Consider the following 14,225-nt stretch of genomic DNA (forward strand, 5'->3'; position numbering starts at 1 on the left):
AACGTTTTAGACGTGTTAGAAGTCTGCTAAGCGAGAAGTATCTAAGTCCGAGCCATCGGGAGTAATCTGTCCCACCGAGTAAGAATACTCAGTGGAAGGAGCTGAAGTGCAGAAGCCACAAAAAACACGAAAGAAATTAGCTATTGTTTTATTCTAAAAGAAAAGCTCATTTCCCCAACAAGATTGAATGCGCCATATTCATACCTAGCTATGGTCAGCCATTTGACTTTCACAATGAGAAAAATGGGCTTGGAATGAGAATTTTAAAGCAAGCGTCCTTTCTTATTGGACGAATTTTAATGATGGTCTGTGTTTATACAGGTGGGCTAGTGGCGCAATGGATAACGCGTCTGACTACGGATCAGAAGATTCCAGGTTCGACTCCTGGCTAGCTCGTAAGATTTTAAAATGCCTGGAAACTAATGCTGGGTTATTATTCCAAAGAATAACATGCACCACACCAAATTGCTCTCAGGGTAGACATTTGAGTTTCACAATGAACAATAGAGGTAGGAACAAGTAATTTTATGGGGTGATATCATTCTATTTCACTTTTTCATTTGCTTTAGACTTTTATATGACGTTTGTAGACGGGTTAGAAGTCTGCAAAGCGAGAAGAATCTAAGTCCGAGCCATCGGGAGTATTCGTTCTCACCGAGTAAGAATACTCAGTGGAAGGAGCTGAAGTACAAAAGCCACGAAAAAAATTAGCTTTTCTTTTATTCTAAAAGAAAAGCTCATTTCCCCAACAAGATTGAATGCGCCATATTCATACCTAGCTATGGTCAGCCATTTGACTTTCACAATGAGAAAAATGGGCTTGGAATGAGAATTTTAAAGCAAGCGTCCTTTCTTATTGGACGAATTTTAATGATGGTCTGTGTTTATACAGGTGGGCTAGTGGCGCAATGGATAACGCGTCTGACTACGGATCAGAAGATTCCAGGTTCGACTCCTGGCTAGCTCGATAGATTTTAAAATGCCTGGAAACTAATGCTGGGTGATTATTCCAAAGAATAACATGCACCACACCAAATTGCTCTCAGGGTAGACATTTGAGTTTCACAATGAACAATAGAGGTAGGAACAAGGAATTTAATGGGGTGATATCATTCTATTTCACTTTTTCCTTTGCTTTAGACTTTCATATAACGTTTTAGACGTGTTAGAAGTCTGCTAAGCGAGAAGTATCTAAGTCCGAGCCATCCGGAGTATTCTGTCCCACCGAGTACGAATACTCAGTGGAAGGAGCTGAAGTGCAGAAGCCACAAAAAACACGAAAGAAATTAGCTATTCTTTTATTCTAAAAGAAAAGCTAATTTCCCCAACAAGATTGAATGCGCCATATTCATACCTAGATATGGTCAGCCATTTGACTTTCACAATGAGAAAAATGGGCTTGGAATGAGAATTTTAAAGCAAGAATATGGCGCATTCAATCTTGCGTCCTTTCTTATTGGACAAATTTTAATGATGGTCTGTGTTTAAACTGGTGGGATAGTGGAGCAATGGAAAACGCTTCTGACTACGGATCAGAGGATTCCAGGTTCGACTCCTGGCTAGCTCGAAAGATTTTAAAATGCCTGGAAACTAATGCTGGGTTATTATTCCAAAGAATACCATGCACCACACCAAATTGCGCTCAGGGTACACATTTGAGTTTCACAATGAACAATAGAGGTAGGAACAAGTAATTTTATGGGGTGATGTCATTCTATTTCACTTTTTCATTTGCTTTAGACTTTTATATGGCGTTTGTAGACGGGTTAGAAGTCTACTAAGCGAGAAGAATCTAAGTCCGAGCCATCGGGAGTATTTGTTCTCACCGAGTAAGAATACTCAGTGGAAGGAGCTGAAGTACAAAAGCCACGAAAAAAATTAGCTTTTCTTTTATTCTAAAAGAAAAGCTCATTTCCCCAACAAGATTGAATGCGCCATATTCATACCTAGCTATGGTCAGCCATTTGACTTTCACAATGAGAAAAATGGGCTTGGAATGAGAATTTTAAAGCAAGCGTCCTTTCTTATTGGACGAATTTTAATGATGGTCTGTGTTTATACAGGTGGGCTAGTGGCGCAATTGATAACGCGTCTGACTACGGATCAGAAGATTCCAGGTTCGACTCCTGGCTAGCTCGATAGATTTTAAAATGCCTGGAAACTAATGCTGGGTTATTATTCCAAAGAATAACATGCACCACACCAAATTGCTCTCAGGGTAGACATTTGAGTTTCAGAATGAACAATAGAGGTAGGAACAAGGAATTTAATGGGGTGATATCATTCTATTTCACTTTTTCCTTTGCTTTAGACTTTCATATAACGTTTTAGACGTGTTAGAAGTCTGCTAAGCGAGAAGTATCTAAGTCCGAGCCATCGGGAGTATTCTGTCCCACCGAGTACGAATACTCAGTGGAAGGAGCTGAAGTGCAGAAGCCACAAAAAACACGAAAGAAATTAGCTATTCTTTTATTCTAAAAGAAAAGCTCATTTCCCCAACAAGATTGAATGCGCCATATTCATACCTAGATATGGTCAGCCATTTGACTTTCACAATGAGAAAAATGGGCTTGGAATGAGAATTTTAAAGCAAGAATATGGCGCATTCAATCTTGCGTCCTTTCTTATTGGACAAATTTTAATGATGGTCTGTGTTTAAACAGGTGGGTCAGTGGCGCAATGGAAAACGCGTCTGACTACGGATCAGAAGATTCCAGGTTCGACTCCTGGCTAGCTGGAATGATTTTAAAATGCCTGGAAACTAATGCTGGGTTATTATACCAAAGAATAACATGCACCACACCAAATTGCTCTCAGGGTAGACATTTGAGTTTCACAATGAACTATAGAGGTAGGAACAAGTAATTTTATGGGGTGATATCATTCTATTTCACTTTTTCATTTGCTTTAGACTTTTATATGATGTTTGTAGACGGGTTAGAAGTCTGCTAAGCGAGAAGAATCTAAGTCCGAGCCATCGGGAGTATTCGTTCTCACCGAGTAAGAATACTCAGTGGAAGGAGCTGAAGTACAAAAGCCACGAAAAAAATTAGCTTTTCTTTTATTCTAAAAGAAAAGCTCATTTCCCCAACAAGATTAAATGCGCCATATTCATACCTAGCTATGGTCAGCCATTTGACTTTCACAATGAGAAAAATGGGCTTGGAATGAGAATTTTAAAGCAAGCGTCCTTTCTTATTGGACGAATTATAATGATGGTCTGTGTTTATACAGGTGGGCTAGTGGCGCAATGGATAACGCGTCTGACTACGGATCAGAAGATTCCAGGTTCGACTCCTGGCTAGCTCGAAAGATTTTAAAATGCCTGGAAACTAATGCTGGGTTATTATTCCATAGAATAACATGCACCACACCAAATTGCTCTCAGGGTAGACATTTGAGTTTCACAATGAACAATAGAGGTAGGAACAAGTAATTTTATGGGGTGATATCATTCTATTTCACTTTTTCATTTGCTTTAGACTTTTATATGACGTTTGTAGACGGGTTAGAAGTCTGCTAAGCGAGAAGAATCTAAGTCCGAGCCATCGGGAGTATACGTTCTCACCGAGTAAGAATACTCAGTGGAAGGAGCTGAAGTACAAAAGCCACGAAAGAAATTAGCTTTTCTTTTATTCTAAAAGAAAAGCTCATTTCCCCAACAAGATTGAATGCGCCATATTCATACCTAGCTATGGTCAGCCATTTGACTTTCACAATGAGAAAAATGGGCTTGGAATGAGAATTTTAAAGCAAGCGTCCTTTCTTATTGGACGAATTTTAATGATGGTCTATGTTTATACAGGTGGGCTAGTGGCGCAATGGATAACGCGTCTGACTACGGATCAGAAGATTCCAGGTTCGACTCCTGGCTAGCTCGAAAGATTTTAAAATGCCTGGAAACTAATGCTGGGTTATTATTCCAAAGAATAACATGCACCACACCAAATTGCTCTCAGGGTAGACATTTGAGTTTCACAATGAACAATAGAGGTAGGAACCAGTAATTTTATGGGGTGATATCATTCTATTTCACTTTTTCATTTGCTTTAGACTTTTATATGACGTTTGTAGACGGGTTAGAAGTCTGCTAAGCGAGAAGAATCTAAGTCCGAGCCATCGGGAGTATTCGTTCTCACCGAGTAAGAATACTCAGTGGAAGGAGCTGAAGTACAAAAGCCACGAAAAAAATTAGCTTTTCTTTTATTCTAAAAGAAAAGCTCATTTCCCCAACAAGATTGAATGCGCCATATTCATACCTAGCTATGGTCAGCCATTTGACTTTCACAATGAGAAAAATGGGCTTGGAATGAGAATTTTAAAGCAAGCGTCCTTTCTTATTGGACGAATTTTAATGATGGTCTGTGTTTATACAGGTGGGTTAGTGGCGCAATGGATAACGCGTCTGACTACGGATCAGAAGATTCGAGGTTCGACTCCTGGCTAGCTCGAAAGATTTTAAAATGCCTGGAAACTAATGCTGGGTTATTATTCCAAAGAATAACATGCACCACACCAAATTGCTCTCAGGGTAGACATTTGAGTTTCACAATGAACAATAGAGGTAGGAACAAGTAATTTTATGGGGTGATATCATTCTATTTCACTTTTTCATTTGCTTTAGACTTTTATATGACGTTTGTAGACGGGTTAGAAGTCTGCTAAGCGAGAAGAATCTAAGTCCGAGCCATCGGGAGTATTCGTTCTCACCGAGTAAGAATACTCAGTGGAAGGAGCTGAAGTACAAAAGCCACGAAAAAAATTACCTTTTCTTTTATTCTAAAAGAAAAGCTCATTTCCCCAACAAGATTGAATGCGCCATATTCATACCTAGCTATGGTCAGCCATTTGACTTTCACAATGAGAAAAATGGGCTTGGAATGAGAATTTTAAAGCAAGCGTCCTTTCTTATTGGACGAATTTTAATGATGGTCTGTGTTTATACAGGTGGGCTAGTGGCGCAATGGATAACGCGTCTGACTACGGATCAGAAGATTCCAGGTTCGACTCCTGGCTAGCTCGAAAGATTTTAAAATGCCTGGAAACTAATGCTGGGTTATAGACTTTTATATGACGTTTGTAGACGGGTTAGAAGTCTGCTAAGCGAGAAGAATCTAAGTCCGAGCCATCGGGAGTATACGTTCTCACCGAGTAAGAATACTCAGTGGAAGGAGCTGAAGTACAAAAGCCACGAAAGAAATTAGCTTTTCTTTTATTCTAAAAGAAAAGCTCATTTCCCCAACAAGATTGAATGCGCCATATTCATACCTAGCTATGGTCAGCCATTTGACTTTCACAATGAGAAAAATGGGCTTGGAATGAGAATTTTAAAGCAAGCGTCCTTTCTTATTGGACGAATTTTAATGATGGTCTATGTTTATACAGGTGGGCTAGTGGCGCAATGGATAACGCGTCTGACTACGGATCCGAAGATTCCAGGTTCGACTCCTGGCTAGCTCGAAAGATTTTAAAATGCCTGGAAACTAATGCTGGGTTATTATACCAAAGAATAACATGCACCACACCAAATTGCTCTCAGGGTAGACATTTGAGTTTCACAATGAACAATAGAGGTAGGAACAAGTAATTTTATGGGGTGATATCATTCTATTTCACTTTTTCATTTGCTTTAGACTTTTATATGATGTTTGTAGACGGGTTAGAAGTCTGCTAAGCGAGAAGAATCTAAGTCCGAGCCATCGGGAGTATTCGTTCTCACCGAGTAAGAATACTCAGTGGAAGGAGCTGAAGTACAAAAGCCACGAAAAAAATTAGCTTTTCTTTTATTCTAAAAGAAAAGCTCATTTCCCCAACAAGATTGAATGCGCCATATTCATACCTAGCTATGGTCAGCCATTTGACTTTCACAATGAGAAAAATGGGCTTGGAATGAGAATTTTAAAGCAAGCGTCCTTTCTTATTGGACGAATTTTAATGATGGTCTGTGTTTATACAGGTGGGCTAGTGGCGCAATGGATAACGCGTCTGACTACGGATCAGAAGATTCCAGGTTCGACTCCTGGCTAGCTCGAAAGATTTTAAAATGCCTGGAAACTAATGCTGGGTTATTATTCCAAAGAATAACATGCACCACACCAAATTGCTCTCAGGGTAGACATTTGAGTTTCACAATGAACAATAGAGGTAGGAACAAGGAATTTAATGGGGTGATATCATTCTATTTCACTTTTTCCTTTGCTTTAGACTTTCATATAACGTTTTAGACGTGTTAGAAGTCTGCTAAGCGAGAAGTATCTAAGTCCGAGCCATCGGGAGTAATCTGTCCCACCGAGTAAGAATACTCAGTGGAAGGAGCTGAAGTGCAGAAGCCACAAAAAACACGAAAGAAATTAGCTATTCTTTTATTCTAAAAGAAAAGCTCATTTCCCCAACAAGATTGAATGCGCCATATTCATACCTAGCTATGGTCAGCCATTTGACTTTCACAATGAGAAAAATGGGCTTGGAATGAGAATTTTAAAGCAAGCGTCCTTTCTTATTGGACGAATTTTAATGATGGTCTGTGTTTATACAGGTGGGCTAGTGGCGCAATGGATAACGCGTCTGACTACGGATCAGAAGATTCCAGGTTCGACTCCTGGCTAGCTCGTAAGATTTTAAAATGCCTGGAAACTAATGCTGGGTTATTATTCCAAAGAATAACATGCACCACACCAAATTGCTCTCAGGGTAGACATTTGAGTTTCACAATGAACAATAGAGGTAGGAACAAGTAATTTTATGGGGTGATATCATTCTATTTCACTTTTTCATTTGCTTTAGACTTTTATATGACGTTTGTAGACGGGTTAGAAGTCTGCAAAGCGAGAAGAATCTAAGTCCGAGCCATCGGGAGTATTCGTTCCCACCGAGTAAGAATACTCAGTGGAAGGAGCTGAAGTACAAAAGCCACGAAAAAAATTAGCTTTTCTTTTATTCTAAAAGAAAAGCTCATTTCCCCAACAAGATTGAATGCGCCATATTCATACCTAGCTATGGTCAGCCATTTGACTTTCACAATGAGAAAAATGGGCTTGGAATGAGAATTTTAAAGCAAGCGTCCTTTCTTATTGGACGAATTTTAATGATGGTCTGTGTTTATACAGGTGGGCTAGTGGCGCAATGGATAACGCGTCTGACTACGGATCAGAAGATTCCAGGTTCGACTCCTGGCTAGCTCGATAGATTTTAAAATGCCTGGAAACTAATGCTGGGTGATTATTCCAAAGAATAACATGCACCACACCAAATTGCTCTCAGGGTAGACATTTGAGTTTCACAATGAACAATAGAGGTAGGAACAAGGAATTTAATGGGGTGATATCATTCTATTTCACTTTTTCCTTTGCTTTAGACTTTCATATAACGTTTTAGACGTGTTAGAAGTCTGCTAAGCGAGAAGTATCTAAGTCCGAGCCATCCGGAGTATTCTGTCCCACCGAGTACGAATACTCAGTGGAAGGAGCTGAAGTGCAGAAGCCACAAAAAACACGAAAGAAATTAGCTATTCTTTTATTCTAAAAGAAAAGCTAATTTCCCCAACAAGATTGAATGCGCCATATTCATACCTAGATATGGTCAGCCATTTGACTTTCACAATGAGAAAAATGGGCTTGGAATGAGAATTTTAAAGCAAGAATATGGCGCATTCAATCTTGCGTCCTTTCTTATTGGACAAATTTTAATGATGGTCTGTGTTTAAACTGGTGGGATAGTGGAGCAATGGAAAACGCTTCTGACTACGGATCAGAGGATTCCAGGTTCGACTCCTGGCTAGCTCGAAAGATTTTAAAATGCCTGGAAACTAATGCTGGGTTATTATTCCAAAGAATACCATGCACCACACCAAATTGCGCTCAGGGTACACATTTGAGTTTCACAATGAACAATAGAGGTAGGAACAAGTAATTTTATGGGGTGATGTCATTCTATTTCACTTTTTCATTTGCTTTAGACTTTTATATGGCGTTTGTAGACGGGTTAGAAGTCTACTAAGCGAGAAGAATCTAAGTCCGAGCCATCGGGAGTATTTGTTCTCACCGAGTAAGAATACTCAGTGGAAGGAGCTGAAGTACAAAAGCCACGAAAAAAATTAGCTTTTCTTTTATTCTAAAAGAAAAGCTCATTTCCCCAACAAGATTGAATGCGCCATATTCATACCTAGCTATGGTCAGCCATTTGACTTTCACAATGAGAAAAATGGGCTTGGAATGAGAATTTTAAAGCAAGCGTCCTTTCTTATTGGACGAATTTTAATGATGGTCTGTGTTTATACAGGTGGGCTAGTGGCGCAATGGATAACGCGTCTGACTACGGATCAGAAGATTCCAGGTTCGACTCCTGGCTAGCTCGATAGATTTTAAAATGCCTGGAAACTAATGCTGGGTTATTATTCCAAAGAATAACATGCACCACACCAAATTGCTCTCAGGGTAGACATTTGAGTTTCAGAATGAACAATAGAGGTAGGAACAAGGAATTTAATGGGGTGATATCATTCTATTTCACTTTTTCCTTTGCTTTAGACTTTCATATAACGTTTTAGACGTGTTAGAAGTCTGCTAAGCGAGAAGTATCTAAGTCCGAGCCATCGGGAGTATTCTGTCCCACCGAGTACGAATACTCAGTGGAAGGAGCTGAAGTGCAGAAGCCACAAAAAACACGAAAGAAATTAGCTATTCTTTTATTCTAAAAGAAAAGCTCATTTCCCCAACAAGATTGAATGCGCCATATTCATACCTAGATATGGTCAGCCATTTGACTTTCACAATGAGAAAAATGGGCTTGGAATGAGAATTTTAAAGCAAGAATATGGCGCATTCAATCTTGCGTCCTTTCTTATTGGACAAATTTTAATGATGGTCTGTGTTTAAACAGGTGGGTCAGTGGCGCAATGGAAAACGCGTCTGACTACGGATCAGAAGATTCCAGGTTCGACTCCTGGCTAGCTGGAATGATTTTAAAATGCCTGGAAACTAATGCTGGGTTATTATACCAAAGAATAACATGCACCACACCAAATTGCTCTCAGGGTAGACATTTGAGTTTCACAATGAACTATAGAGGTAGGAACAAGTAATTTTATGGGGTGATATCATTCTATTTCACTTTTTCATTTGCTTTAGACTTTTATATGATGTTTGTAGACGGGTTAGAAGTCTGCTAAGCGAGAAGAATCTAAGTCCGAGCCATCGGGAGTATTCGTTCTCACCGAGTAAGAATACTCAGTGGAAGGAGCTGAAGTACAAAAGCCACGAAAAAAATTAGCTTTTCTTTTATTCTAAAAGAAAAGCTCATTTCCCCAACAAGATTAAATGCGCCATATTCATACCTAGCTATGGTCAGCCATTTGACTTTCACAATGAGAAAAATGGGCTTGGAATGAGAATTTTAAAGCAAGCGTCCTTTCTTATTGGACGAATTATAATGATGGTCTGTGTTTATACAGGTGGGCTAGTGGCGCAATGGATAACGCGTCTGACTACGGATCAGAAGATTCCAGGTTCGACTCCTGGCTAGCTCGAAAGATTTTAAAATGCCTGGAAACTAATGCTGGGTTATTATTCCATAGAATAACATGCACCACACCAAATTGCTCTCAGGGTAGACATTTGAGTTTCACAATGAACAATAGAGGTAGGAACAAGTAATTTTATGGGGTGATATCATTCTATTTCACTTTTTCATTTGCTTTAGACTTTTATATGACGTTTGTAGACGGGTTAGAAGTCTGCTAAGCGAGAAGAATCTAAGTCCGAGCCATCGGGAGTATACGTTCTCACCGAGTAAGAATACTCAGTGGAAGGAGCTGAAGTACAAAAGCCACGAAAGAAATTAGCTTTTCTTTTATTCTAAAAGAAAAGCTCATTTCCCCAACAAGATTGAATGCGCCATATTCATACCTAGCTATGGTCAGCCATTTGACTTTCACAATGAGAAAAATGGGCTTGGAATGAGAATTTTAAAGCAAGCGTCCTTTCTTATTGGACGAATTTTAATGATGGTCTATGTTTATACAGGTGGGCTAGTGGCGCAATGGATAACGCGTCTGACTACGGATCAGAAGATTCCAGGGTCGACTCCTGGCTAGCTCGAAAGATTTTAAAATGCCTGGAAACTAATGCTGGGTTATTATTCCAAAGAATAACATGCACCACACCAAATTGCTCTCAGGGTAGACATTTGAGTTTCACAATGAACAATAGAGGTAGGAACCAGTAATTTTATGGGGTGATATCATTCTATTTCACTTTTTCATTTGCTTTAGACTTTTATATGACGTTTGTAGACGGGTTAGAAGTCTGCTAAGCGAGAAGAATCTAAGTCCGAGCCATCGGGAGTATTCGTTCTCACCGAGTAAGAATACTCAGTGGAAGGAGCTGAAGTACAAAAGCCACGAAAAAAATTAGCTTTTCTTTTATTCTAAAAGAAAAGCTCATTTCCCCAACAAGATTGAATGCGCCATATTCATACCTAGCTATGGTCAGCCATTTGACTTTCACAATGAGAAAAATGGGCTTGGAATGAGAATTTTAAAGCAAGCGTCCTTTCTTATTGGACGAATTTTAATGATGGTCTGTGTTTATACAGGTGGGTTAGTGGCGCAATGGATAACGCGTCTGACTACGGATCAGAAGATTCGAGGTTCGACTCCTGGCTAGCTCGAAAGATTTTAAAATGCCTGGAAACTAATGCTGGGTTATTATTCCAAAGAATAACATGCACCACACCAAATTGCTCTCAGGGTAGACATTTGAGTTTCACAATGAACAATAGAGGTAGGAACAAGTAATTTTATGGGGTGATATCATTCTATTTCACTTTTTCATTTGCTTTAGACTTTTATATGACGTTTGTAGACGGGTTAGAAGTCTGCTAAGCGAGAAGAATCTAAGTCCGAGCCATCGGGAGTATTCGTTCTCACCGAGTAAGAATACTCAGTGGAAGGAGCTGAAGTACAAAAGCCACGAAAAAAATTACCTTTTCTTTTATTCTAAAAGAAAAGCTCATTTCCCCAACAAGATTGAATGCGCCATATTCATACCTAGCTATGGTCAGCCATTTGACTTTCACAATGAGAAAAATGGGCTTGGAATGAGAATTTTAAAGCAAGCGTCCTTTCTTATTGGACGAATTTTAATGATGGTCTGTGTTTATACAGGTGGGCTAGTGGCGCAATGGATAACGCGTCTGACTACGGATCAGAAGATTCCAGGTTCGACTCCTGGCTAGCTCGAAAGATTTTAAAATGCCTGGAAACTAATGCTGGGTTATAGACTTTTATATGACGTTTGTAGACGGGTTAGAAGTCTGCTAAGCGAGAAGAATCTAAGTCCGAGCCATCGGGAGTATACGTTCTCACCGAGTAAGAATACTCAGTGGAAGGAGCTGAAGTACAAAAGCCACGAAAGAAATTAGCTTTTCTTTTATTCTAAAAGAAAAGCTCATTTCCCCAACAAGATTGAATGCGCCATATTCATACCTAGCTATGGTCAGCCATTTGACTTTCACAATGAGAAAAATGGGCTTGGAATGAGAATTTTAAAGCAAGCGTCCTTTCTTATTGGACGAATTTTAATGATGGTCTATGTTTATACAGGTGGGCTAGTGGCGCAATGGATAACGCGTCTGACTACGGATCCGAAGATTCCAGGTTCGACTCCTGGCTAGCTCGAAAGATTTTAAAATGCCTGGAAACTAATGCTGGGTTATTATACCAAAGAATAATATGCACCACACCAAATTGCTCTCAGGGTAGACATTTGAGTTTCACAATGAACAATAGAGGTAGGAACAAGTAATTTTATGGGGTGATATCATTCTATTTCACTTTTTCATTTGCTTTAGACTTTTATATGATGTTTGTAGACGGGTTAGAAGTCTGCTAAGCGAGAAGAATCTAAGTCCGAGCCATCGGGAGTATTCGTTCTCACCGAGTAAGAATACTCAGTGGAAGGAGCTGAAGTACAAAAGCCACGAAAAAAATTAGCTTTTCTTTTATTCTAAAAGAAAAGCTCATTTCCCCAACAAGATTGAATGCGCCATATTCATACCTAGCTATGGTCAGCCATTTGACTTTCACAATGAGAAAAATGGGCTTGGAATGAGAATTTTAAAGCACGCGTCCTTTCTTATTGGACGAATTTTAATGATGGTCTGTGTTTATACAGGTGGGCTAGTGGCGCAATGGATAACGCGTCTGACTACGGATCAGAAGATTCCAGGTTCGACTCCTGGCTAGCTCGAAAGATTTTAAAATGCCTGGAAACTAATGCTGGGTTATTATTCCAAAGAATAACATGCACCACACCAAATTGCTCTCAGGGTAGACATTTGAGTTTCACAATGAACAATAGAGGTAGGAACAAGGAATTTAATGGGGTGATATCATTCTATTTCACTTTTTCCTTTGCTTTAGACTTTCATATAACGTTTTAGACGTGTTAGAAGTCTGCTAAGCGAGAAGTATCTAAGTCCGAGCCATCGGGAGTAATCTGTCCCACCGAGTAAGAATACTCAGTGGAAGGAGCTGAAGTGCAGAAGCCACAAAAAACACGAAAGAAATTAGCTATTCTTTTATTCTAAAAGAAAAGCTCATTTCCCCAACAAGATTGAATGCGCCATATTCATACCTAGCTATGGTCAGCCATTTGACTTTCACAATGAGAAAAATGGGCTTGGAATGAGAATTTTAAAGCAAGCGTCCTTTCTTATTGGACGAATTTTAATGATGGTCTGTGTTTATACAGGTGGGCTAGTGGCGCAATGGATAACGCGTCTGACTACGGATCAGAAGATTCCAGGTTCGACTCCTGGCTAGCTCGTAAGATTTTAAAATGCCTGGAAACTAATGCTGGGTTATTATTCCAAAGAATAACATGCACCACACCAAATTGCTCTCAGGGTAGACATTTGAGTTTCACAATGAACAATAGAGGTAGGAACAAGTAATTTTATGGGGTGATATCATTCTATTTCACTTTTTCATTTGCTTTAGACTTTTATATGACGTTTGTAGACGGGTTAGAAGTCTGCAAAGCGAGAAGAATCTAAGTCCGAGCCATCGGGAGTATTCGTTCTCACCGAGTAAGAATACTCAGTGGAAGGAGCTGAAGTACAAAAGCCACGAAAAAAATTAGCTTTTCTTTTATTCTAAAAGAAAAGCTCATTTCCCCAACAAGATTGAATGCGCCATATTCATACCTAGCTATGGTCAGCCATTTGACTTTCACAATGAGAAAAATGGGCTTGGAATGAGAATTTTAAAGCAAGCGTCCTTTCTTATTGGACGAATTTTAATGATGGTCTGTGTTTATACAGGTGGGCTAGTGGCGCAATGGATAACGCGTCTGACTACGGATCAGAAGATTCCAGGTTTGACTCCTGGCTAGCTCGATAGATTTTAAAATGCCTGGAAACTAATGCTGGGTGATTATTCCAAAGAATAACATGCACCACACCAAATTGCTCTCAGGGTAGACATTTGAGTTTCACAATGAACAATAGAGGTAGGAACAAGGAATTTAATGGGGTGATATCATTCTATTTCACTTTTTCCTTTGCTTTAGACTTTCATATAACGTTTTAGACGTGTTAGAAGTCTGCTAAGCGAGAAGTATCTAAGTCCGAGCCATCCGGAGTATTCTGTCCCACCGAGTACGAATACTCAGTGGAAGGAGCTGAAGTGCAGAAGCCACAAAAAACACGAAAGAAATTAGCTATTCTTTTATTCTAAAAGAAAAGCTAATTTCCCCAACAAGATTGAATGCGCCATATTCATACCTAGATATGGTCAGCCATTTGACTTTCACAATGAGAAAAATGGGCTTGGAATGAGAATTTTAAAGCAAGAATATGGCGCATTCAATCTTGCGTCCTTTCTTATTGGACAAATTTTAATGATGGTCTGTGTTTAAACTGGTGGGATAGTGGAGCAATGGAAAACGCTTCTGACTACGGATCAGAGGATTCCAGGTTCGACTCCTGGCTAGCTCGAAAGATTTTAAAATGCCTGGAAACTAATGCTGGGTTATTATTCCAAAGAATACCATGCACCACACCAAATTGCGCTCAGGGTACACATTTGAGTTTCACAATGAACAATAGAGGTAGGAACAAGTAATTTTATGGGGTGATGTCATTCTATTTCACTTTTTCATTTGCTTTAGACTTTTATATGGCGTTTGTAGACGGGTTAGAAGTCTACTAAGCGAGAAGAATCTAAG

General features: G+C 39.4%; 13 non-coding genes across 13 annotated transcripts; all 13 read left to right on the top strand.

The window, feature by feature from the left end:
* Positions 1-323: 323 nt before the first annotated feature.
* Positions 324-396, top strand: trnar-acg (transfer RNA arginine (anticodon ACG)). The gene has a single exon. It is a non-coding gene; the product is annotated as a tRNA-Arg (tRNA).
* A 498-nt stretch (positions 397-894) lies between these two features.
* On the top strand, positions 895-967 carry trnar-acg (transfer RNA arginine (anticodon ACG)). Its single transcript has one exon. It is a non-coding gene; the product is annotated as a tRNA-Arg (tRNA).
* Positions 968-3,236: 2,269 nt separating this feature from the next.
* Positions 3,237-3,309, top strand: trnar-acg (transfer RNA arginine (anticodon ACG)). Its single transcript has one exon. It is a non-coding gene; the product is annotated as a tRNA-Arg (tRNA).
* A 498-nt stretch (positions 3,310-3,807) lies between these two features.
* trnar-acg (transfer RNA arginine (anticodon ACG)) lies at positions 3,808-3,880 on the top strand. Its single transcript has one exon. It is a non-coding gene; the product is annotated as a tRNA-Arg (tRNA).
* A 1,069-nt stretch (positions 3,881-4,949) lies between these two features.
* trnar-acg (transfer RNA arginine (anticodon ACG)) lies at positions 4,950-5,022 on the top strand. Its single transcript has one exon. It is a non-coding gene; the product is annotated as a tRNA-Arg (tRNA).
* A 936-nt stretch (positions 5,023-5,958) lies between these two features.
* Positions 5,959-6,031, top strand: trnar-acg (transfer RNA arginine (anticodon ACG)). Its single transcript has one exon. It is a non-coding gene; the product is annotated as a tRNA-Arg (tRNA).
* A 506-nt stretch (positions 6,032-6,537) lies between these two features.
* trnar-acg (transfer RNA arginine (anticodon ACG)) lies at positions 6,538-6,610 on the top strand. The gene has a single exon. It is a non-coding gene; the product is annotated as a tRNA-Arg (tRNA).
* A 498-nt stretch (positions 6,611-7,108) lies between these two features.
* Positions 7,109-7,181, top strand: trnar-acg (transfer RNA arginine (anticodon ACG)). The gene has a single exon. It is a non-coding gene; the product is annotated as a tRNA-Arg (tRNA).
* Positions 7,182-8,279: 1,098 nt separating this feature from the next.
* Positions 8,280-8,352, top strand: trnar-acg (transfer RNA arginine (anticodon ACG)). Its single transcript has one exon. It is a non-coding gene; the product is annotated as a tRNA-Arg (tRNA).
* Positions 8,353-9,450: 1,098 nt separating this feature from the next.
* Positions 9,451-9,523, top strand: trnar-acg (transfer RNA arginine (anticodon ACG)). Its single transcript has one exon. It is a non-coding gene; the product is annotated as a tRNA-Arg (tRNA).
* A 1,640-nt stretch (positions 9,524-11,163) lies between these two features.
* Positions 11,164-11,236, top strand: trnar-acg (transfer RNA arginine (anticodon ACG)). The gene has a single exon. It is a non-coding gene; the product is annotated as a tRNA-Arg (tRNA).
* Positions 11,237-12,172: 936 nt separating this feature from the next.
* Positions 12,173-12,245, top strand: trnar-acg (transfer RNA arginine (anticodon ACG)). The gene has a single exon. It is a non-coding gene; the product is annotated as a tRNA-Arg (tRNA).
* A 506-nt stretch (positions 12,246-12,751) lies between these two features.
* On the top strand, positions 12,752-12,824 carry trnar-acg (transfer RNA arginine (anticodon ACG)). The gene has a single exon. It is a non-coding gene; the product is annotated as a tRNA-Arg (tRNA).
* Positions 12,825-14,225: the final 1,401 nt, after the last annotated feature.

The sequence above is a fragment of the Gadus macrocephalus genome, chromosome 5 (assembly GCF_031168955.1).
Source record: "Gadus macrocephalus chromosome 5, ASM3116895v1".
NCBI lineage: Eukaryota > Metazoa > Chordata > Actinopteri > Gadiformes > Gadidae > Gadus > Gadus macrocephalus.